Source organism: Puma concolor, chromosome A1 (genome assembly GCF_028749965.1).
Source record: "Puma concolor isolate L17-30 chromosome A1, mPumCon1.1.hap2, whole genome shotgun sequence".
Taxonomy (NCBI): domain Eukaryota; kingdom Metazoa; phylum Chordata; class Mammalia; order Carnivora; family Felidae; genus Puma; species Puma concolor.
In genome coordinates, this window is record NC_141667.1 from 11,517,926 (window position 1) to 11,540,671 (window position 22,746).

General features: G+C 41.5%; 1 pseudogene; it reads left to right on the forward strand.

Moving 5' to 3' along the window:
* Positions 1-5,422: 5,422 nt before the first annotated feature.
* LOC112860416 (cofilin-1 pseudogene) lies at positions 5,423-19,728 on the forward strand (annotated as a pseudogene).
* Positions 19,729-22,746: the final 3,018 nt, after the last annotated feature.

Below are 22,746 nucleotides of genomic sequence, written 5' to 3' on the forward strand. Positions count from 1 at the left end.
AGGGGCTCTACTGATTATGCCTCCTTACTATCACAAGATTTAGTCAAAGCGGCCTGAAGGAATCATAGCCTTGTCCTGTGTGGGATCACAGCTGGATGGCAAAGTGCCATGGCTCAGTTGCAGGCCCCTCTTGCCTCCCTCTGCCCTCCCCTCCCCCTACCACCCATCACATGCTATTTTGCCTGCAAGACTCAGGTCCTACATATGCATAAGCACATGGACACGTGGTCCTAGAATGAGAAGAAAAGGACCCACCAGAGAAAGATGCTCAATCTATCCTTCCAAATTCTCACAAAAGCCAACAAGGACTGTGAATTTTGCACCTAATGTGGGAAGCAACAGTGAAACCCAAATGAGGAATGAATGAATGACACGTAAGAAAAAGCATAATGATGGTAGGGGGTGTCTGGGTGGCTCAGTCAGTTAAGCGTCCGACCTGACTTCAGCTCAGGTCCTGATCTCACAGTTCATGAGTTTGAGCCCTGCATCAGGCTCTGTGCTGAGTCACTTGGGATTCTCTCTCTCTCCCCCGCTGTCTGCCCCTTCCCCACTGGTACACACACACACACACACACACACACACACACACACAGAGTTTCTCTCTCTCTCTCCCTCTCTCTCTCTCTCTCTCTAAGTAGATAAACCTAAAAAGAAAGAGAGAGGGGCGCCTGGTAGTTCAGTCAGTTAAGCATCCAACTTCGGCTCAGGTCATGATCTCACAGTTCCTGAGTTCATGTCCCACATAGGGCTCTGTGCTGACAGCTCAGAGCCTGGAGCCTGCTTAGGAGTCCGTGTCTCCTCTCTCTCTACCGTTTCCCCATTCACACTCTGTCTCTCTCTCAAAAATAAAAATAAACATTAAAAATTAAAAGAAAAGGCATAGGGATGGTAGAAAGGGGCTTTCCTTTCTAGACTCCACACAGATTGGATTTTATTTCTCCAAAGCAAGCTGCTGTCTAAGACATTTCTTTAGTACTGCTTATTTGCAGCACCAAATAGCATAAGCCAGGGGAAAAAAAACCCAGAAACCTGACAAATCATCTCATAATACATGATTGGTTTTTTATGTCTATTACAATTTTCCAGTACCTTGTCGGTGGAATAGAAATCTCCTTAATAAAATCTATCTCCCTCGTACGGCACTTTAAAGTAACTGAGCTCCATGATGGACAGTAGGATTCACAACCCCTTTTTCAGGGTTATTAAATCTGCTGCTGGGAAAATGCTAATTCCCTGAAGCCTTTTTTTCAAGCTCAGGTCTGTAGGAGATTCAGTCCCAAATTTAAATGCCCAGGTGCATGATTTCATGTGTGCTTTGAATAATGGTGTCTGCTCTCAGAAAATCAAACAAGAATTAGGAAAAGCAATTGCCTGTAGGGATTTTCATTTTGTATTAGTGACATGAGATCATTCATAGGCCACGCCATTTTAACAATTCAGCATTGTGGAATTAGAAACCTTTCCACAAATCCACCGTAGAATTCAACGTGCTCATTTTCTTCCTATTATGAGAGGGGAAGGAAAGAGGTGTTCTAAAATGCATGCAGTGCCAAGGTAAATGTGGAAGCCATTTGCTTGGCAAAAAAATGCATGTATCCGTTTTCTAACAGAAGAGAGACAATATTTGGTTTTAATTACTTCTACAGTGTTGCAGATGTTGGGTGTAGATCAAGGAAGCCAAGTAACTAAAACAGAATACATTGAAGCATAACAGGTCAAAGAGAAGCAAACAAACATGAATGCGGAAATGAAACTACATTGAATAACCAAACATACCCTGTGCCACTCACTCCTGGCAGAACTGCCTAAACATCAAAACCTGTTTTCGGGTTTCTTCAAATATCTGGGGTCCCAATATCCCAGGAGTGGTCTCCTGAAGCAGACTAAAGATTGTAAAACATCCCAAGGAGAAACCAGAAGGGCTTGGCCAGTGGCCGGAAGGCTGCCTGTGATCATACTGTGTGCTATAATCCCTTTTGTGGACTTTGGGTTTCAGTTGGCACCTGACTGTCCAGAACCTGCTGAGCGAGGGTCAGGCAAGCCCACATCTGGAAAGCACAGAGCAAGATGTCACAAGGCTCTCTAAAGGGCAACTACAGAATGTTAGTGGGTGGGGGGTCCCCTTAAATGAGCTTTTACAGCATCCTGGAGACTCGCTGCCCTTGCAGAGTGACCCTGCATCTGCCATCATAATGCACACTTAAGCACTGTGAGTAAGTCTTTACAAGTTTTGACTCCTGCCAACATCACAAACAGCATCTTTCTACCTCTGCTGAAAGCCTGACATTTGGGACCTTGGTCCTCCTTCCTCCTTACTGTCCTCCCAGTGGCTTTCTGCTTCATGAGTCCCCTGATCCAAATATCCCCGGGCCTGGCTCCCCTCACTTCTGTGTCCTCTCGGAAGGCAGCTTGCCCCTCACTGGGGTAGCAGCTGGATCCTCCAAGAATCCTAGAGTCGTAGGGACCCAAGGGGAGGGAACTCCATTCCATCAACCTGTAACCTCAGCCCGGAAATATTTCCAAGCCCCAAATGGCTCATTTATCCCTCTCTCAACAATCAGCAAAGCTTTGAGCTGCTTTTAGTATTAGGAGAAGAAGGAAAAATGGCCTCCAAAGAGCACAATGCCCCTGAAAGAGCCTTGGCCCATACGCTCGTACGTGTATGGGACATATGCTCACCCGACACCTTACAGTCTCACCGAATTGCTCAGTCACTGGTGCTTGCCCTGTGCCAAGCTCCTCGGTGAGCTTTTAATATATGTTGACTTATTTAAGCCTCACAACAATGTCATAGGATTAGATGAAGGGTTATAATGCCCATTTTAAAGATAAGGAAATAGAGGCAGAGAGAGGATATGGAATTCGGCCAAATGACACAATTGGGCAGAGCTGACTGTCCCCACAGGACGGTCAGTCTCCAGAGCCTGGTACCAGAGCTGGCCCAGATTCAAGGGTGATGAGGTGAGAGAACAGAATTCATATTTCTAGTTTATACTCAACTATTATTTCTTTTTTAAGAAAAGCTCCAATTCCTATTTTAAGTATTCATGTAAATGATCAATCATGTTAAGCACTTATGCTTTGGGGATTAAAGATTTAATGAAGTCAATCAAACAGACATAAATAAATATGCTGTTTTTCTAGAACCATAAGTGAGATACCTAATTCTGAAAGGTGGCTTTTGTGGATCTCTGTGGAACTTTCCCACTCTTGCAAAGATGAACAGTAAATGGTGGCTCCCATCTACACAGGGGGAGCCCTGCTGCCATCTTGGCACTCTTGAGTGGTGGAGCTTGTTAAAACAAACTCCTGTGCCTGATCACCATTTTTATTATTTTTTATTTTTTTAATGTTTATTTATTTTTGAGAGAGAGAGAGAGACAGAGTGCGAGCGGGAGAGGGGCAGAGAGACAGGAAGACACAGAATCCAAAGCAGGCTCCAGGCTCTGAGCTGTCTGCACAGAGCCCCATGTGGGGCTCGAACCCACGAACTGTGAGATCATGACCTGAGCCAAAGTCTGACTCTTAATGACTGAGTCATCCGGGCGCCCCATCTGATCACCATTTTTAAACAATGTGATTTGTCATGAGTGATGAGGGTCTAAATTGGACTTAAATGTTGCCAAAGTATTGGTCTAAGTGTTGCCTGTTTCAGAGAAATAATTGGGGGAAAAAAACCCTTCCAGATGAAAACGTTGCATAATTGGATTTTGGGAATGAAAGAGATCATCAAATTTCAGGTCAACAAATACTTACTGAGCACTTTTCCTTGTTCACCGTATGAGGTATGTGAAGATCAGCTAGAGACATCCCTGATCTCGAGGTGCTTACAAAGAAATTTGCAAAGCCGACAGTTAAGCACACACATACCAATAACATAAATTAGATCACCCATATTACGACAATTACAGACAAAGCACTAAAAACGTGCCCAGGATTCACCATTAAGGAGAGGTCTCATGGAGTTTTGCGCTAAGAGATGGTGTTGTAGGGACTTTTATGCGCATGGTAAAGACTTGTGGGCAAGCATGCACGCTCTCTCACTCTCTTCCCCTTGCCCCTGCCTGAGAGCAAGTTCAAGTCCCCACCCCACCCCACCCTCACTGGAGGCTGGTAGAATGATGCCTGTGGATCACCCCTCCACTAGGCCAGGGCTAGAATTCTCTGCTGCTGCTTCCTGGTTCCATCCAAACACTTATACTGTCTGGATAGGTATGGAGTCACACAGGAGGGTACCGCTACCCGAAGTGTTTTGCTCATTGCAGAAACCTGAAGAAACCCAGCCTCTTCGAAAAGTTGGCATCCTCAGGAATGTGAAACGAAGAGAGGGTGCTATGTTTGACATCCATGGGAATGTAAACAGAAAACTAGAAAAGAGGACAAGTAGAAGGAGGCAGAAAAACATCAATTCATAAATGACTAACCCACTGGATTGTGTGGATTGCATGATGAAAAAGCGTTTTGATCAGCGGAAAGTTTAAAAGAATAGGTCTGCCTCATGAGTCCCTAATCAATGCTGACCTATACCTATGAACTACTTACGCTAATATGTTCACTAAAGTTTAAATGTTGCACTCAGACAGATGACATATTTCTCTTCAAGAACAGTCAGGACAATGTCCAGATTCTTCACTGTATTTGTGACTTTTTTTAAGTTTATTTATTTTCAGGGGGAAGGGAGGGGCAGAGAAAGAGGGTGAGAGAGAATCCCAAGGAGACTCCATGCTGTCAGCTCAGAGCCTCATGCAGGGCTCAAATTCACAAACCATGAGATCACGACCTGAGCAAAAATCAAGAGTCCAACGTTTAACCAACTGAGCCGCCCAAGAGCCCCTTGACTGTGATTTTTTTCTTTTTCTAAGAGATAAATAGGGGCACCTGGTTGGCTCAGTCAAAAAAGCATGCAACTTTTGAGGTCGGGTCATGAGTTGAGTCCCATGTTGGGTGTACAGATTACTTAAATAAATAAATAAACAAATAAACAAACAAACTCAGGGTGCCTAGGTAGCTCAGTACAGAGCCTGCTTGGGATTCCAAATTTCTCTCTAAATAAATAAATAAACTTTGAAAAAATAAACAAACTTTGAAAAAGAGAGAGAGATCATTGACAGGGACTTTGGAATCTCTTTAATATACACAGATAATGGCAAACACATTTATTTACAGTTTTCTTTCTGAAAAAACAAACTTTCCAGAAGTCAATGTCTGTTATACGATAGCATGTATCTATCTTGTTTCATGTGGGAGCGGGGGTCACATCTTTTGTTATAATGGATGATGTTGAAATGTACTTGATGTGGCAGTTGAATGCCACAGCAGCGGCAGGTACCCTCATCTCTTCTGACCCTCTTTGCAATCTCCCTTTCACTTCCGGAAACATGGCCTCCGGTGTGGCGTCTCTGATGGCGTCATCGAAGTGTCCAGTGACATGGAAGTGTGTAAGTCCTCCACACCAGAGGAGGTGAAGAAGCACAAGAAGGCGGTAGGCTTCTGCCTTAGCAAGGACAAGAAGAACATCGTCCCCGGAGGAGGGCAAGGAGAGCCTTGCCAGACGATGTGGGCCAGACGACGGACGACCGTGACGCCACCTTTGTCAAGATGCTGCCACACAACTACTGCCACTATGCCCTCTATGACACAACCCGTGAGACCAAGGACAGCAAGAAGGTGGACCCGGTGTTTATCTTCTGTGCACTGGAGCCTGCACTACTTAAGAGCAAAATGATCTCAGTCAGCTCCAAGGACGCCATCAAGAAGAAGCTGATGGACATCAAGCATGAATTACAAGCAAACTTGTTGTATGAGGAGGTCAAGAACCGCTGCACCCTGTCAGAGAAGCTGGGAGCCAGTGTTGTCATCTCCTTGGAGGGCAAGCCTTATGCGAGCCCCCTGCAGCCCCCTGCCTGGAGTATCTGGCAGCCCCAGACCCAACAACGGAGGTTGCAGGCTGCACCCTTCCTGCCAGACTGGAGGGGGTGTCAGATCCCAGCAGGGGGAGGTTAATCTCTTTACCCACAAACAGCCCCCTCACCCCCTGGACCTTCCTCCCCGCCCCCCATCCCTGATGGTTCTGACCTCCCCAAACTGCTTTAGATGTGATTCCACTTGCGTTGAAGCAGGACCAAGTTCTATCCAGCCACCCCAGTTTGGGGGTTCCTGTATTTTTTTAATGACACCCCAATTCCCAACCTGCTCCTTCCTTTTCCCACTCTGCCAACTTCTAACAGCAGTAGTGACTCTGCACTTGTCTATTTAGTTCTGTGTATAAATGGAATGTTGTGGAAATGACCTCTCCTTGTGATGTCTGGTTCCCCTCTTCTCTGTCCCTGGTCACAACTACTTATGGAAGAAGGACCAGTAATTGACCTTCAGTTAAACACACACACACACACACACACACACACACACGTACTTGATGTGGCCCATTAATGAGTAATGCCATTTTTGTGCATTAGTCAATTTGCCAAATTCTGATATTTTATAGTATCATCAGCTAGGAGTTATTATGTAAAAATCAGTAAAATGTGTTTGAGTATACAGCTCCTCAGAGTGCTCATGATCGTGTTATTAAACCTGCATTATTGAGCTTATGGTCTGAGTTTTCATCTAAATTAATATGACTCAGCCTGAAGGCAAAAGAACATATTAAACTAGGGTTCCTTGGAGAATGGCTAATTCCAGGACTGGAGCAAAAAAAAAAGTACAACATGAGCCCTGGAACGACTGTTATGCCAAAAAGTAAGAATGTAATCAAAAAGACATGGCAGCCAGTTTGAAGGGGCTCCTAACTGGCCAAATATGGACAGTTTGAACATCAAGTATAATAAAAATTATGTATTGTGTCCTATAATCCATGGAATTGAATAAAAATCCACAAGTCCATACTGCTAAAATAAATAGGGATGAAAGGAAAGTGATTCTTCAGAGAAGAATGCCAACTAATAAATGTAGAAAAGACAATGGAGTTGGAAAATCAACCTTTCTGAACCTTTATAGTAATGACTGATTCAGGGAAGAATTATCAATGGCTACAAAAAGTAGGGTGAATACATGAGGAACAATAGGATATCTACATTGTCCCAAAGCATTTTACAACACATTTATAAACTACAAAGGGAAAAGAGTGATTTCTAGTGAAATCTAGTGACAGACACCACCTTAATCAAAGAATCAATGTTAACATCACCAATTTTGGAACAAGCAGACATCATGGGTCTCCCGATGTGATGCACTGGGAAGAACACAATAGCACTGATGAAGTATCTTGCCCCAAATGCATAACCTAATATAATCATGAGAAAACATCAGAAAGAAAGAAAGAAAAAACAAACAAACAAGGGACAGTCCACCAACTAATTGACCTACAGTCTTTGAAAAACAATGACATGAGAGATAGAGAGGTTGAATAACTCTTTCAGATTAAAGGTGAGTACGAAAACTATGAAGACGAAATGCCTTGTGTGGTTTCGGAGTAGGTTCTGAATTGGAGAAGGGGATGGGGAGAAAGGGATTGCCATAAAATTACTTAAACAATTGGTGAGATTTGAATATGGACTATACAGTAGATAATAATAGTGAATCATTGTTAAATTTTCTGAATTTGATATTTGTACTGTGTCTATGTAACAGACTGTTCTTGTTCTGAGGAAATAGCACGGGTAGCATTTACGGATAAAAGACTATGTTGTCTACAACTAACTCTCAAATGGTTCAGGAAAAGCAAATGTGGCAAAATGTTAACAACTAGTGAATCTGGGTGAAGGGCAAGTTCTTTGTACCATTTTTGCCACTCTTCTGCACATTTGGAATTATTAAATGGTGCTTGAGCATCTCTTCCTGTTGTGTTATTCCATGAGTCTACAATATTCCTTTTAAGGATGACAACAGCTGCATCTCAGGAAATCCTAGTGGGCATCCTCTCTGCTCTCTGTACTCTACATTACAATGCCTCATGTCTGAATACCAAGGCCATTACTCAATTTATTGTCCCAATTTTACTGATGAGGAAAATAGAGATTTAGGAAGCTGAAATAATATGTTAGATTAGATGCCTACTCACGACTTAGTGAATATTCACACATACACACCCAACCTCTGTGAGCAAATTATATTTTCCCCATCCTATATTTGTTGGGCTAGCACCATGGGGATTATTCTGGGAAAAGGGATGTTCACAGATAAGACACAAGGAGAAATTTAAAATGGGATTGCATGGTTGGGCTTGCACTTCTGGGATTCTGCCATCACTATGAGAAAAATATGTCTTGGGTAGGCCCAGGGAGGATGAGACATATGTGAAGTGGGCCTGAAACTAATTCACAGATTGATGACAGGCCCAGCTGAGCCAGACCAGATCAACCAACACTAAGCAAACCCATGGATGTATGTAATTGGATGTCACTGGGTCTTAGGGTCATTTGTCACAGAACACCAGGGTGGCCACAGGTAACTGGCACAGCAAATGTATCTGACATCACACATATAATAAAAGTTGGAGCCAAGGCACTCAACCAAGTTGCTGTGGTGCCTCATACCGTTCCTATTTAAAGAGCATTTCCAGGGGCGCCCGGGTGGCTCAGTTGGTTAAGCTTCCAACTTCGGCTCAGGTCATGATCTCACGGTTTGTGAGTTCCAGCCCCGCGTTGGGAATCTGTGCTGACAGCTCAGAACCCAGAGCCTGCTTTGGATTCTGTGTCTCCCTCTCTCTCTCTCTGCCCTTCCCCCACTCGCTCTCTCTCTCTCTCTCTCAAAAATAAATAAACATTAAAAAAAAATTAAGGAGCATTTCCAAATAGGAATAGGCTTGCTATTCATAATGATAATTCATGACCCTGAGAACACCTAAGATACTTTCTGGATCATAAAATAAAAAATGATTATAGCAAAAACTGCAAATGTGTTTTCTGTTTTTCCTGATTGAAAATTATGTCATATTTAATTAACCTTCCTGTTTACCAGCTTGGTTAAATTTTCAACCATTACTAACCATTTTTCAACATTAATAACTACCATTTTTCAACATTAATAACCATCAGAAATATTCAATAAACATAGATTTCAAGTGCTATGCACTGGAGGCATTGTTTGAATAATCACCAGTCTCTAATGCCAGATGGAAAAATCAATTCTGTAAAAACTGGAGTGAATTTTCTAGCAGGAATTTTTACTCATCTGTGTCCTAAAACACCAGAGAATAGATTTTTCGGATGTTTTGATCCTCTGGTTTTAGTCTTTCTTCAAACCCAAACTGCAAAATTACACCTGTTCTTAAATTTCAGATCCAAAGCAAATTTCCCACTTAAACTTAAAGATATGTTGGGTTTGTTAGTTTTCCTCAATTACTAAAAATATTCCTACATATTTACCAAAATATTGAAAACATATTCTCTTACAGTAAAAAAGGAATTTTTTTTTTTTTTTTTTTAGCAAAGGTGATTTTCTTTTTTCTCTTTTTTTAATTACATTTTTACCTCAAGACCGAACCATGTAACACGTCTCTGGAAGGGTAGCACAAGAGTCGCGTTGTGACTGTCATTCAGTTATGCAACAGTGCCCGCGTCTTCCAGCAGATTGACTTTGAGGTAGGCAGAGTCATAATTTCTGGTAAAAGAAATAGCCGCTGCTAATTCTTCTGGGACAGTGCTGTCAGCCTCCATTCAAATGAGATGGAGAGGAAGCGGGGAGGGAAAGGAGAGAGAGAAAAAAGCCAAAAAGGGGGAAATGGCAAGTTAATGCTCAGTCATAGGCTATCACATACATGTGTGGGACGGGAAATATAATACTCTGAGAACCGGAGTTTGTCTCCTCCAGAACCCCTGATAAACACACATAAAGACAAACTCCCTAAAACACAACCTTATTTTCTGATACGAAAGACTGATTTTTTTCCTTCCTGTTATTAAAAAAAAAAAAAAAAAGGCAGCTTATTTGCAGAAACCGGAGTTTAAGATAGCTGTGGTGGTATTGTCTACAAAGCTGAAAGATGCTCTTTTTTGTTTCATATTCTCATTAACGAGAGAAGCAAAGGGGATGTGGAATAGAACAAACTCTGTAAAAGAACGGAGTGCAAAGAAGTCTCCCACTGACATGAAAAAGTCAATTCGAAATGTGAGCTAATGTCACAAGAATCGAGTTTCAGGAAGTGACTAAATAGATGTCCTTTCCTTTTAGTGGTAGATGGCATAGTCTCCTCATACTCTCGTGAAAAATATTTGTTCTTCGGCCATTTTTGCTGGTAAAAGGACCGTGCTGCTTGAAAGACTGAAACAAAACCATTGCTCATGGAAAGGCCTGAGGGAGCTCGAAGAGGCAGGGTGTTCTATTGATTCTCGTTCTTTCTTTCTTTTTTAATTTTTAATTTTATTTATTTTTGAGAGAGAGAGAACGAGTGGGGTAGGGGCAGAGAGAGAGAGAGAGAGAGAGTGAGAGAGAGAATGTCAAGCAGGCCTCGCACTGTCAGCGCAGAGCCTGACTGGGAGCTCGAACCACGAACTGTGATCATGACCTGAGCCAAAATCAAGAGTTGGACGCTCAACCAACTTAGCCACCCAGACACCCCTCTCTCCTTAACATTTTTAGGGTTTATTTGCCTTTCAAGTTAGGATGTAAAAGTGGTGAGACATTCCACTCCACTTCTTTAAAGAGGCCACCTCAATTCTAAGAACAGGCACTGTTTTCTGAGCACTTAGTCTATGCAGGCAGCAGGCTTACGTGATAGAGCCGGGATCTGACCTGAGCACTCTTACTCCACATCTCGTCCACTTCACCTCCCAAACACACATTTGGAAAGCGTGATTCCACAGCTTTCTCCCCCTAGAATCCCCTCACACTCTTTGCTCTAGCAGGCAGTGGCTTGGAAGTGTTTTATCTGTATCTGTAGCCTAAGATACCGATAGATGCCTGGGGTGAGGGAGGAGCACAGGGTTGGAGGATGGGCTGTGTAGGCCTTCTACTTCCCATCTTTGCTCCTCAGGGCTCTGGAGCAATGTGTGGGACTTCGGAGAGCAGCCAATGTCCCTGTTACCCAGAGGTTCAAACACCCTCCCTCATCTGGGCCAGTTGAGGGGATGCCATCGCCTTCCACATCCCCTGGCTAGCAGAGTAGCAGAAGCTAATTCTGGGAGAGGCGACCTCTTCCAGGAGCCCAGGCAGGGTTCGCACCCCAAACAGACCTACGGTCTGTCTTTAACGGTCTCATTTCCCAACCTCCCAATTTCCTCATCACTGAATTTAGGTGGCATTAATCCTTTTGAAAGAAGGCTGGACATCAACAAATAAAGCACCTCTCTGAGGCAACACAGCTGCCTTGCCCACCTCGTTCCTGCTGCTGTTTATTTAGTTACCAGACCGAACATCACCCCAACTCAGAGTTCAAGAGGTTGGTTTCAAAAACTAGTTGACATAAACAGATCGGAAATGGAATGTCAGATTGAAGTGACTGAATTACTGTCTGCAACTCTGAAAGAGCTTCTGTATTACCATTTTGCTAAATATGACTTCGTATCAAGTATCCGTTTATTTTCTTCGACCGGAGCAGGTGGCAGCCCAAGTGATCGTGACTGATGCCCGAAATTCCTTAACTGGAAACTGTCTTTCCTATATCAGTTAGACAAAGATTTTTTAATGCAATCTCCTTCAGTCAATGATACCTCTTCTAGCTCTACAGTAGGTACATTATTACTAACTCATCCCGAGGAAGAAGGGAAAGGAGAGAGAAATTCTGGTGCCTGAAGAGGGGAGGGAAAGATGATATTAGACAACTGGTTTCTTGAGTAATTTCTTAAAACTACTCTTTTATTGAAGATAGGCCCATCAAGCATTTTCTGAGTAAATGAAAAATGGGAGAGGGTAAGGGAAGAAGGGAAATTTTTGAAAATGGACACTGATTTTACTTCTTTACTTTATAAAAGGTAGTTAAATAGCACTTTGGCAACCAAACTAGAAAACGGTAGAAGGGAAATTCCTCCAGCTCAAAAAGGGAATCTGTGAAAACCCCACAGCTAGCATCATATTTATTGGAAACATACTGGAAGCTTTTCCCTTAAGACCAAGAATGAGACAAAGATCTCCAACCTCACCATTTGTATTCCATTCAACTAGAGGTCCTAGCCAGAGCACTTAGGCAAGAAAAAGAAAAGGCATCCAGACCGGAAAGGAAAAAGTAAAACAATGTCTATTTGCAGATGACATGATCCTGTATGTACAAAATCCAGCAGAATCCACTAAAAAATGATTAGAACTAATAAACAAGTTTGGCAAAGTGTCAGGATACAAAATCAATACACAAAAATCAACTGTATTTTTGTATACCAGCAAGGGACAACCCCAATAAAGAAAACAGTTCTATTTACCACAGCATAAAAAATAGAATACTTGGGAATAAATTTAACAAATGACATGCAAAATTTATATTCTGAAAACTACAGAAAGTTGCTGCGATAAATTGTAAAAGACCTAAATAACGGAAAGTCATCCTATGTTCATGAATCGAGAAGACTTAATATAGTTAAGACAGCAATACTTCCCAAATCGACCTACAGATTCAATGCGATCCTTGTCAACATCCCAGGAGGATTTTTTTTCCGGAAATTGATAAACTGATCATAAAATTCATGTGGAAATGCAAGGGACCTTGAATAGACAGACAATTCTGAAAAAGAAGAACGAAGTTGGAGGACACACAAACTGTTGAAAGCGCACAACAAAGCTACAGTCATGAAGCCGCCGTGGTGGTGGCAAGAGGGTTGGCTTATGAATCAATGGAATAGAGATGAAGTCCAGTAATAAAGCCTTACATTTATGTTCAAGTGGTTTTCATCAAAGATTCCAAGACAATTCAACAGGAGAATCATGATTTATTTAACAAATGGATCGGAGACAACTGGATATTCACATGAAAAAAAAAATTAAGTCGCACCCCATCTCACACTACACACAAAAATTAAATCAAAATTAATCATGACCTAAATGTAAGAGCTCAAACTATGAAATTCCTAACAGGCGATACAGAAGTAAATCTGTGTGACCTGGGATTACACATGATTTCTTAAATACCAACCCAAAGTACACAAAGGAAAAATAAACACATTGGACTACATCGAAATTAAAACTTTTTGTGCCTCAATGGGCACAATCAGGAAAGTGAGAAGACAACCTACAGAATGGGAGAAAATATGTGTAAATCATGTATCTAACAAGGGATTGTATCCAGAATACACAAAGAACTCTCACCAATTAACAATAAAAAAACATATAAGCCAATTTAAAAATGGGCAAAGATTTGAATAGACATTCCTCCACAGAGAATATACAAATGGCCAACAGGTACATGAAAAGATGCTCCATGTCATTAGATATAAGGGAAATGCAAACAAACCACGATGATATACCATGTCACACCCACTGGGATGACTAAAATGAAAAAGATGACAATAACAAGTGTTCATGAATATGTGGAAACACTGGAACCCTCGTTCGTTGCTGGTAAGAATGTAAAATTGTGCAGCTGCCTTGCAAAATAGTTTGGCGATCCCTCAAAATGCTAAACATAGAGTTACCATATGATTCAGCAATTTCATTCCTAAGTATATATCCAAGGGAATTGAAAACATGTTCACACAAAAGTGTCCTCACAAATGCTTATACCAGAATTATTCGTAACAGACAAAAGGTGGTTGTAAATGCCCATCTACTGATGAATGGATAAAAAATATAAGTTTGGGAGCACCTGGCTGGCTCAGTCGGTAGAACATGTGACTCTTGATCTTGGGTTTGTGAGTTCAAGCCTCATGTTAGGTTTAAAGATTACTAAAAAAAAAAAAAAAGTAAGCTTGCTTAAAATGGAATGTTGTTTGGCAATAAAAAAATAAGGAAATACTGACACATGTTACAATATGAACGGACCTTGAAAACATTAAGCTAAGTGAAAGAAGTCTGTCACAAATGATCACAAATTATATGATTCCATTTATGTGAAATGCCCAAAGTTGACAAATCCAAAAAGACAGAAAGGAGGTTGTAGATGCCCAGGGCTAAGGAAGGAGGGAAGGAGTGGAGAATTACTGCTAATATGCATAGGGTTTCTTTTTAGGGTGATGAAAATGTTCTAAAATTAAGTCAAGATGGTTGCACAGCTGTGAATATACTAAAAACCACTGTATACTTGAAATGGGTGAATTTTATGGTGTATGAAATATATCTCAAATCTTATAAAAACACACTTTCGCATAGGATATATTAGAGAAAAAAAAACATATCACTCTATCATAGGATTTAATTTTCAAGTTTGGGCTAAGATACTTTTGTAGAAACTGTGAGTTGACTACCCAACAACCATTCTTGTTTCTGAGAGTAGAATCCCAATTTGGTCCAAGTTGGAGGCAACACTTTGCCCTGACCCCAGGTAAGTAGTATTGATTGACATAACTCCTAGTCAATCACAGGATCCTTATTTACCTGGGACAGTGATTGGTTCAAGGTGACCCAGCCCTGGCTGTTGACACAAAATGGGAACCTTCTGCTGAGTCTTTTTTTTTTTTTTTTTTTTTTTTTAGAAAGAGCATGAGCAGGGGACAGGAGCAGAGGGAGAGAGAGAGGGAAAGAGAGAGAATCTTAAGCAGGCTCCACTCTCAGCAGGGAGCCTGATGTGGGGCTTGATCCCACGACCCTGGGATCATGATCTGAGCCAAAATCAAGAGTCTGATGCTCAACCAACTGCGCCATGCAGGCACCCCTGCTGAGAGTCTTAGTGGGATAAAAAGTTCTGGATGAAAAGATCCTTCCATTCTCTGCTTTTTGATTTTAGTTAGTAAGGAAGTGATGCATGTGGAGGCCTAATCATGAAAAAGAGAAGCTGTCTTGAAGCTGCTAGATTAACCATTTCTGGAACAACTTATCTCCAGAGTTTTCATAACCCTTGTTAATCAGGCCCCATTGTTTAAACCACATTCTGTCAGATATGCTGTGAATTGTGGCTGCAAGCTTCTAATCGATAGTTTTCTCTTAAGTGGGCTTATTTGTGAATTTTCGCAAAATTGCATTTCAGATCTACATCAATGTTCTTCTGTAGACAATGCGATAAAACCGATCTAGATTTTTTCAGAAGACAGGCTTACTATTGGTCAGTGAAAAGTAAAAGAAGAGAGGATCTTGCTCAATGGGAGAAATGACCTTTTACACATGAAATGGATCAGAGTATTGGTCGGCCTTTGTTAGGAAGCCAAGGTGTTCCTAAGGATCACTTGTCAAAATTTCCAACAGGCATCCTCTAGGGCCTGGACTGGAGTGTTCATAAAATTCTACATTCTCTGTTTCTTAATTCTTACATGAAAACTTCTATGATCACAGGCTCATTTTCATACAGAAGCAAGCAGCTGAGCTTCCAGATATGTTAATATTTTATAACTTGGTTAGCTTGGGCAAACTAACAACCAGAAGTCAGCTCTTAATTGGTTGCATCTAATTCTTTATGAAAATTGAAACAACATCTTATTATTCACCATTTAATCAAGTTTTAGAAATTATTTGAGAAGTGAACAAGAGAGACGCCTGGCTGGCTCAGTCGGTAAAGCAGGTGACTCTTGATCTCAGGGTTGTGAGTTTGAGCCCCATATTGGGGGTGGAGATTACATTAAAAATAAATAAATAAAATCTTAAAAAAACAAAAAAAGAAGTGAGTAATAAATAAATCATGATAGAAAAGCAGACATCTTAATAATCCTGAAAAACTTACCCTTTCTCTTTAAATTGTTTATCTTAACAGAAACCAGGAAATTTGTGAAAATATCTACAACTGCTGATGCCATCATGGAATCTCTTTATAAATCTGTAAGCCTGGGATTTACACTTGTCTCACAACTGTGATTTAATTCTTTATATCTTTATGTATATAATTGCCGTAAGCAATATGATTGGACCTAAATCAATGTAAAATTTGGCTATGAAATATTGAGACAGTCTCAAATATTATTTTGTGATAGAACTAATTCCACAGAGGCAGATGTAACTGTTGTTTTTTCAATCTTCAAATTTTACGCTAAGAAGGCAATTGGGTAAACTACTTCCAGAATAGCGAAGTGAACTCCATGTACCCACCTGTCAGTGCAACAACCATAAATGGCAAAAAAATTTTTTGAGAAATAAAACCACTTAAAGTGTCAAGAAATTGAGACGCCTGGGTGGCTCAGTCAGTTAAGTATCCGACTTTGGCTCAGGCCGTGATCTCACAGTTGGTGAGTTCGAGCCCCTCATCAGGTTCTGTGCTGACAGCTCAGAGCCTGGAGCCTGCTTCTTGGGATTCTGTGTCTCTCTGTCTCTCTGTCTCTCTACCCCCTCCCCCAAGAATAAATAAACATAAAAAAAAAATAATTTAAAAAAATAAAGTTTCAAGAAATTGTCCTAAGGACATGTACTAAGGAAATGAGGAAACATGTAACAGGAAAATATAGTAAATTTTAGTGAGAATAGCAAAAATCTAGGGGACTTAAGCTAGAATCTGCTCCCCCCATCCACCCATCCAGTTTAGCACAAGTGGGTGTGGCCAAGAAAATGAGGCTGTCTCCCCTGAGCTCCCAATGGATGGCTATGGTGTCTCCTGGGGAGGGACATGCCACAGGCATTTCTCATACCAGCCCCAGGTCTGTATCACAGAGGCTGAGTTCCAAGCAAGTATGGCTGAGAGCTCAGAGGCTTTCTTCTTCCAACAAGCCCCACTCATAGGGCAAAGGATCTACGTCAGGTGTGACAGGCTGAGACCATAGGAGCTCTGATTGCCCTCATCTCAGTTCATTCATGGGTCAGAGCATCCACACCAAGAAAGGCAAACTGTGAAGATCAGGGGCCCCTGCCCCCACCCAGCACCCTACTCCTAAAACAGGTGTCACTCACAGAGAAGCACGCCGTTGTCCCTGCCTTCGGCTCTGGAGCCACAGCTCAGATTTTGCTGAGGAGCAGAGGCAGGCTATAAAACAGAAGTTCTCCCCAAAAAGAACTGACTTTATTTGAAACAGAATGTGGGGAAGTAAAAGCCTAAGGAGATTCTCAAAACTAAACCATAGGCCATCTAGTTTCCCAGGGAAAAGCAGAGAAAGATACAATTAATAGAGTATTCCTGAGGTTCGAACAGACTTCCAAGACTGGCCTCAAAAACCGCCCCTGGAAAGAGGACTGAATTTAGTTGGATCAGCCTGTAAAGCAGTTTAGACCCCCAAGGCATTGTCAAAAAAAAAAAAAAAAAAAAAAAAAAAGATACAGTAATCAGTCTGGCAATTAGTAGAACCTAACATCTGGGTGTGATACCAATAGGGGCAGACAGCTCAACTGAGATTAGGGAAAATGAAAGGCAAAGGGAGCTCTAATGGGGTGCCTGGGTGGCTCAGTTGGTTAAGCGATGAGGCGCAGATTCTCGGTTTCAGCTCAGGTCATGATCTCATGGTTCGGTTTGTGAGTTTGGGCCCCAAGTCAGGCTCTGCACTGACAGCATGGAGCCTGCTCGGGATTCTTTCTCTCTTCTCCCTCTCTTTCCTCCTAAGCCCCTCAAAAATAAATAAGTAAACTTAAAAAAATAGAACTCTGATAAAACTACTACCATCCTCAGACTGCAGGGAAAGTAGACTTCCCTAAAAAAAGTCCAGCCACGACATTAGGCAAATAAACGGACAAATAGCAACAATCCCTAGGGGTGGAGGAAGTCAATGTCCAGAGTTGCTAATAGACATTGACTAAAATTTCCAGTTTTCCACAAGAAATTTGAGACATGCAAAGAAGCAAAAAGTGTGACCCACACGCAAGAAAAAAAAAAAAGCAGACAACAGAAACTGCCTGGATCCAGCTGTTATACATAACAGAGAAAGACTTTGAAACGGTCATTATAAATATCCTTGAACAGGGGCGCCTGGGTGGCGCAGTCGGTTAAGCGTCCGACTTCAGCCAGGTCACGATCTCGCGGTCCGTGAGTTCGAGCCCCGCGTCGGGCTCTGGGCTGATGGCTCAGAGCCTGGAGCCTGTTTCTGATTCTGTGTCTCCCTCTCTCTCTGCCCCTCCCCCGTTCATGCTCTGTCTCTCTCTGTCCCAAAAATAAATAAAAAACGTTGAAAAAAAAAATTAAAAAATAAAAAAAATAAAAAATAAATATCCTTGAACAGCTAAAGAAAACTGTGGTTAAAGAAGTAAAGAGGGGCACCCGACTGGCTCAGTCAGTAGAGCACACAACTCTTGATCTTGGGGTTATAATTTCAAACCCCATGTTGGGTGTAGCAATTACTTAAAAATAAAATCTTAAAAAAAAAAAGGTAAAGGGAGGTATGATGATAATGTCTGATCAAATAGAGAAAATAAACAGAAATCATAGGTGGCACCTGGGTGGCTTAGTTGGTTAAGCATCCAACTCTTGATTTGGGCTCAGGTCATTATCCCACAGGGTTTGTGAGACCGAGCCCTGAATTGGGTTCTGCCCTGACAGCATGGAGCCTGTTTGGGATTCTCTCTGTCTTCCTCTCTCTTTACCCCTCCCCTGCTGGCGTGCTCTCTCTCTCTCTCTCTCTCTCTCTCAAAAATAAACTTTAAAAAATAGAAATTATTTTTTTAAAAAGAAACAAATGCAGATTCTGGAGTTGAGAAGTACAATAACTTAAATGAAAAATTTATTATAGCAGTTTTGAACTGGCATACGAAAATTATCTATGAATTTGAAGATGAATCAATAGAGATTATATAATTTGAGAAACAGAAAAAAGATGATGGAAAACGAGCAGAACCTCAGAAAAATGTGGGATACCAACATACATATAATTGGAGAATCAGAAGGGGAGAAGAGAGAAAGAAGCAGAAAAACCTTCTGAAGAAATAATGACTGAAAACTTCCCATATTTGCTCTAAAAAAGAATAACCTACACATCCAAGTTCAACCAATGTTAAGTAGGATAAACAGAACAAGATCCACACCTAGATACATCATGTAAAAATGTGAGAAGACTTTTTTTGAAAGAGAAAATGTCGAAGGTAAAGAGAAAAATCTCAAAAGCAGTGATTGGAAAACAAGTTGTCATGTATGAAAACCCCCATAAGATTACCCACCGACTCCTTATTAGAAACACAAGGGAATCTAGAAGGGGAGGTATTCAAAGAACTGTACAAAAAAAAATCTGTCAACCAAATATGTAATACCATCAACACCACCTTACAAAAATGAAAACAAAAGAAAGACACTCCTAGATAAACCAAAACCGAAAGAATCTGTTGCTAGCCAACCCACCTTACAAGAAATACTAAAGGAAGTGCCTTGGGCTGAAAGCAAGTGAAGCCTGATGGGAATTCAAACACACACATGCATACACACACAAAACAGGTAAAGGTAATTAGGTAATTAAAGATGGTGTGAATGCATGTTTCATCTCCTTTCTTCTCTTAACTGATTTAGAAAGCAATTAAAATAATGTGGGAGGGTGCACAGGCTGTCCAGGGGGTGGCGCTGTCCCTGTTGCACTGGCAGCCCCCCCTCCCCCCGGGGCACATGGGGAGGGAGGGCGGGCCTTCCCAGCTGCTCACTCAGCTCCCCTTGCCTTGTAGCAACCCAGCTTCCAGGAGGCAGCAGTGCTCATCCTGCGTCCCGGTGCTGCCACCACCCACAGACACTGGTGTCAGCCCTGGCCGGGCCGAGGCCGGAGACTGGTCACCTCCTCGGGGAGCCATTCCAGCAGCTCCTCTCCGGGTCCCAGCAATAAACTCCTCTGAAGCTGAGCAGCCATTCCCCACACGTTTGTGGGCCCTGGGAATCAGGTAGATTGGGAGGTCACCAGCTCCAAACTGAGCTTGGTCCCTGGGCCCCCTCTGACACTTCCCCTACCCTTGGTTCTCCGGTCCTGAACTCCCACCACCTCAGAAAAGGTTCCAGGTCTGGTGGTGTCAGCCTCAAGGACAACGTCCCTGTAATAAGCACTGGGGTGGGACTAGAAGGGGCCCCCACCCCTCCTCCCCCAAGGATGTTGGCATCTGGTCTAACTCCAAAGGGCAGAAAGAAACCCACCTTGTGACCTTGGATAGGTCTCTTCTCCTTATAAGTCAAGTCATGGGCAGAGGTGGGGGCTGGTAGTGGGAGCTCCGCAGGGGTCCAAAACCCAACACCTGACACTCTTGAGACCTCTTGCCCTATACCGATGGGACTCTTCCTGCCCTGGGCTGTGGCTATCTGCCTTCCCTTATGATGAGACAGGGAGCATGCTTCAGTTTGGTCTCGTTTTCAAACTCCTTAAGGAGGGGCCCTGGGTGGCTCAGTCGGTTGATCTCAGCTCAGGTCACGATCTCACGGTTCCTTGGATTGAGTCCCAAGTTGGGGCTCTGCGCTGACAGCGCGGAGCCTGCTTTGGATTCTCTCTCCCTCTCTCTGCTCCACCTGCGTGCTCTCTCTCTCTCAAAAATAAATAAATAAACTTTAAAAAATAAAATAAAATAAAATAATAACGTGTATATAATTGTATTGTTGAGCTCATACCACACAGAAATATAATATTTGTGACAATAATATTACAAGGGAGGTGGGTGGGAGCAAAGTTATATTGGAGTAAGAAAATTACACTTGATGGTAATTTTAACCCCCAGGAACAAATGAAGAGAACCAGAAATGGTAAACAAGAAGGTTAATATAGCAAACACTATAAACATATACTGCCTTCCTTCTCTTTGTTTCTTTAAAATACATAAAATTATGTAAAGTATGTTATACACACACACATAATAGAAGAAACCACCAAAAAAAAAAAAAACCCTCAAAAAATACAGTGAAAAAAATCATTACAGGAATTAAAATATTACACTGAAAAATACTCACTTAATGCACGTAAGAAGACATTTGGTCACAATCACTAATGCATTTGGTCACTGAACAACCCAAACACCAAAAAGGTGAAAAACAGTGAGAAGATGCTTTCCAAAATTTGGTTGAAGGTACTAATACATTTAAGGATCTTTCTACAGTAATACGACAAGTACAGGTCTTCAAGGGTTTGTTCTTAAGAGAACCTACTGTTTATTCACTTCTTCCTTGACACCAGGGGGATAATATATTTATGTAAATTTCTCACAATGACCCCACCGACTGCAGAGCTATGGAAGTGGAATTCTTGAATAGGAAGTAAATCAAACTGACTTGAGATCTGTGATGGAATAGAGTCTATGTGAACTTGTTCACACAGGATTCAGAACCTCTTCCTTGGGTACACATCACATGCCCAGGAACATGATCCAATTTTCAGGGAAGAGAAATGATCTGCATGCACTTTTATGGAAAGATCAATATGTTCAAAGGCAGGTAATGCCCTGAAGCTTAATTGTTTTTGAGAAAAGGGGGCCAGTGACTCCCTTTTAGAATGCTAAATGACCTTGGTAGGCAAGCACCTCAGTAGAGCTTTTGAACACATGAATGGAAATTACCACATTTCTCCCAGATTAGACATAACCACAATCCCTTCCTGGAGTCATCAGTAAGGAATGTGTTTAATAACCGAACCTGTGGTCTCCGGACTCTCTGTCATTGGCAGGACAAATAAGGACAAGGATATGGACACAGCAGGGGTAAAGCAAGATACTTTGTGCCTGAATTTATTGCTCTCTTTTTCTTCATCTCTGTCTCCTCACCCTTCTTATCTATTTATAGAAAACAAAATTATTCCTTAAGTCTGGATGTAAGAGAGGAACATGTACGAATGCATGTCTTAGGCAGATAGTCATGTAAATGATTACAGAATAATAAAATCAGATGTCCAGAGTAAACGATTTCCATCACCACTAACCCATGGCAAGGCTCCCCACTCTATTTTAAGCAGCTTCCAATCTTCTTGTGGTCTTTTACTTCAATTTCATTTTTATAACATGTTTCCTAGTTTATAGGGAGCTTGCCCAAATACTGAAGGCAAAAAAAAAAAAAACCTCTACTATCCTCATTTCTAAAAGCAAGATTTTATGGGAAATTTTGCAAATCAAGGAAGTTTCTTTCAATGTTCACTGAAATAGCATATCAAACTGCCCTTCAGACCCATGGTAACTCCCTTTACAATTTCATAGTCCTCTTGCTAGCTCCATTTTGAAAGGTGACTTTTTTTTAGAGACTGGAGAAAATCTGACTACTCGGGTTTTCAAGTAAAAGTACCAAGAATAATGAAAAATTGAGTGGATGTAGGAAGCATTTGAGAGATTTGATTGGAGAAATCATTGATCAGTCTTTGCCTATCTCCTTATTTTCACTCAGGGGTCTCATTCTTCTGTGTTTGTCAGTTTTATTTTATCTATGAATGGAGATAAACATTTTTACTTATCCATTCTTGGCGTATGTTATGCTTTCTTTAGATTCATGTCTTTCATCTGTTCTGGAAAATTCTCTAATCATTGTTTCTTTGAATATTCTCTTTACTCCCTTTTATCTCTTTACCCCTTCAGGAAATATGTGAGAATGACTCACTCTATTCACCATGTGTCTTTCTGTTTTGTTTTGAATAAAGGCACAATTCTTTATTAAAGTGGGTTTATTTATTTTATGAAATTACTTTTTAATGCCTCATTAACAGAATTTAGAAATGACCAATTACAAATTAAGTAGCTTGGTGGCCATAATAAATCATTATGCTTTACAATTTCCTAATTTTTTTAAGTTTATTTATTTTTTAAAATAATCTCTACACATGGGGCCCAAACTCACAATCCTGAGGTCAAGAGTTGCACACTCCTCTGATCGAGCCAGACAGGTGCCCTACCACTTTC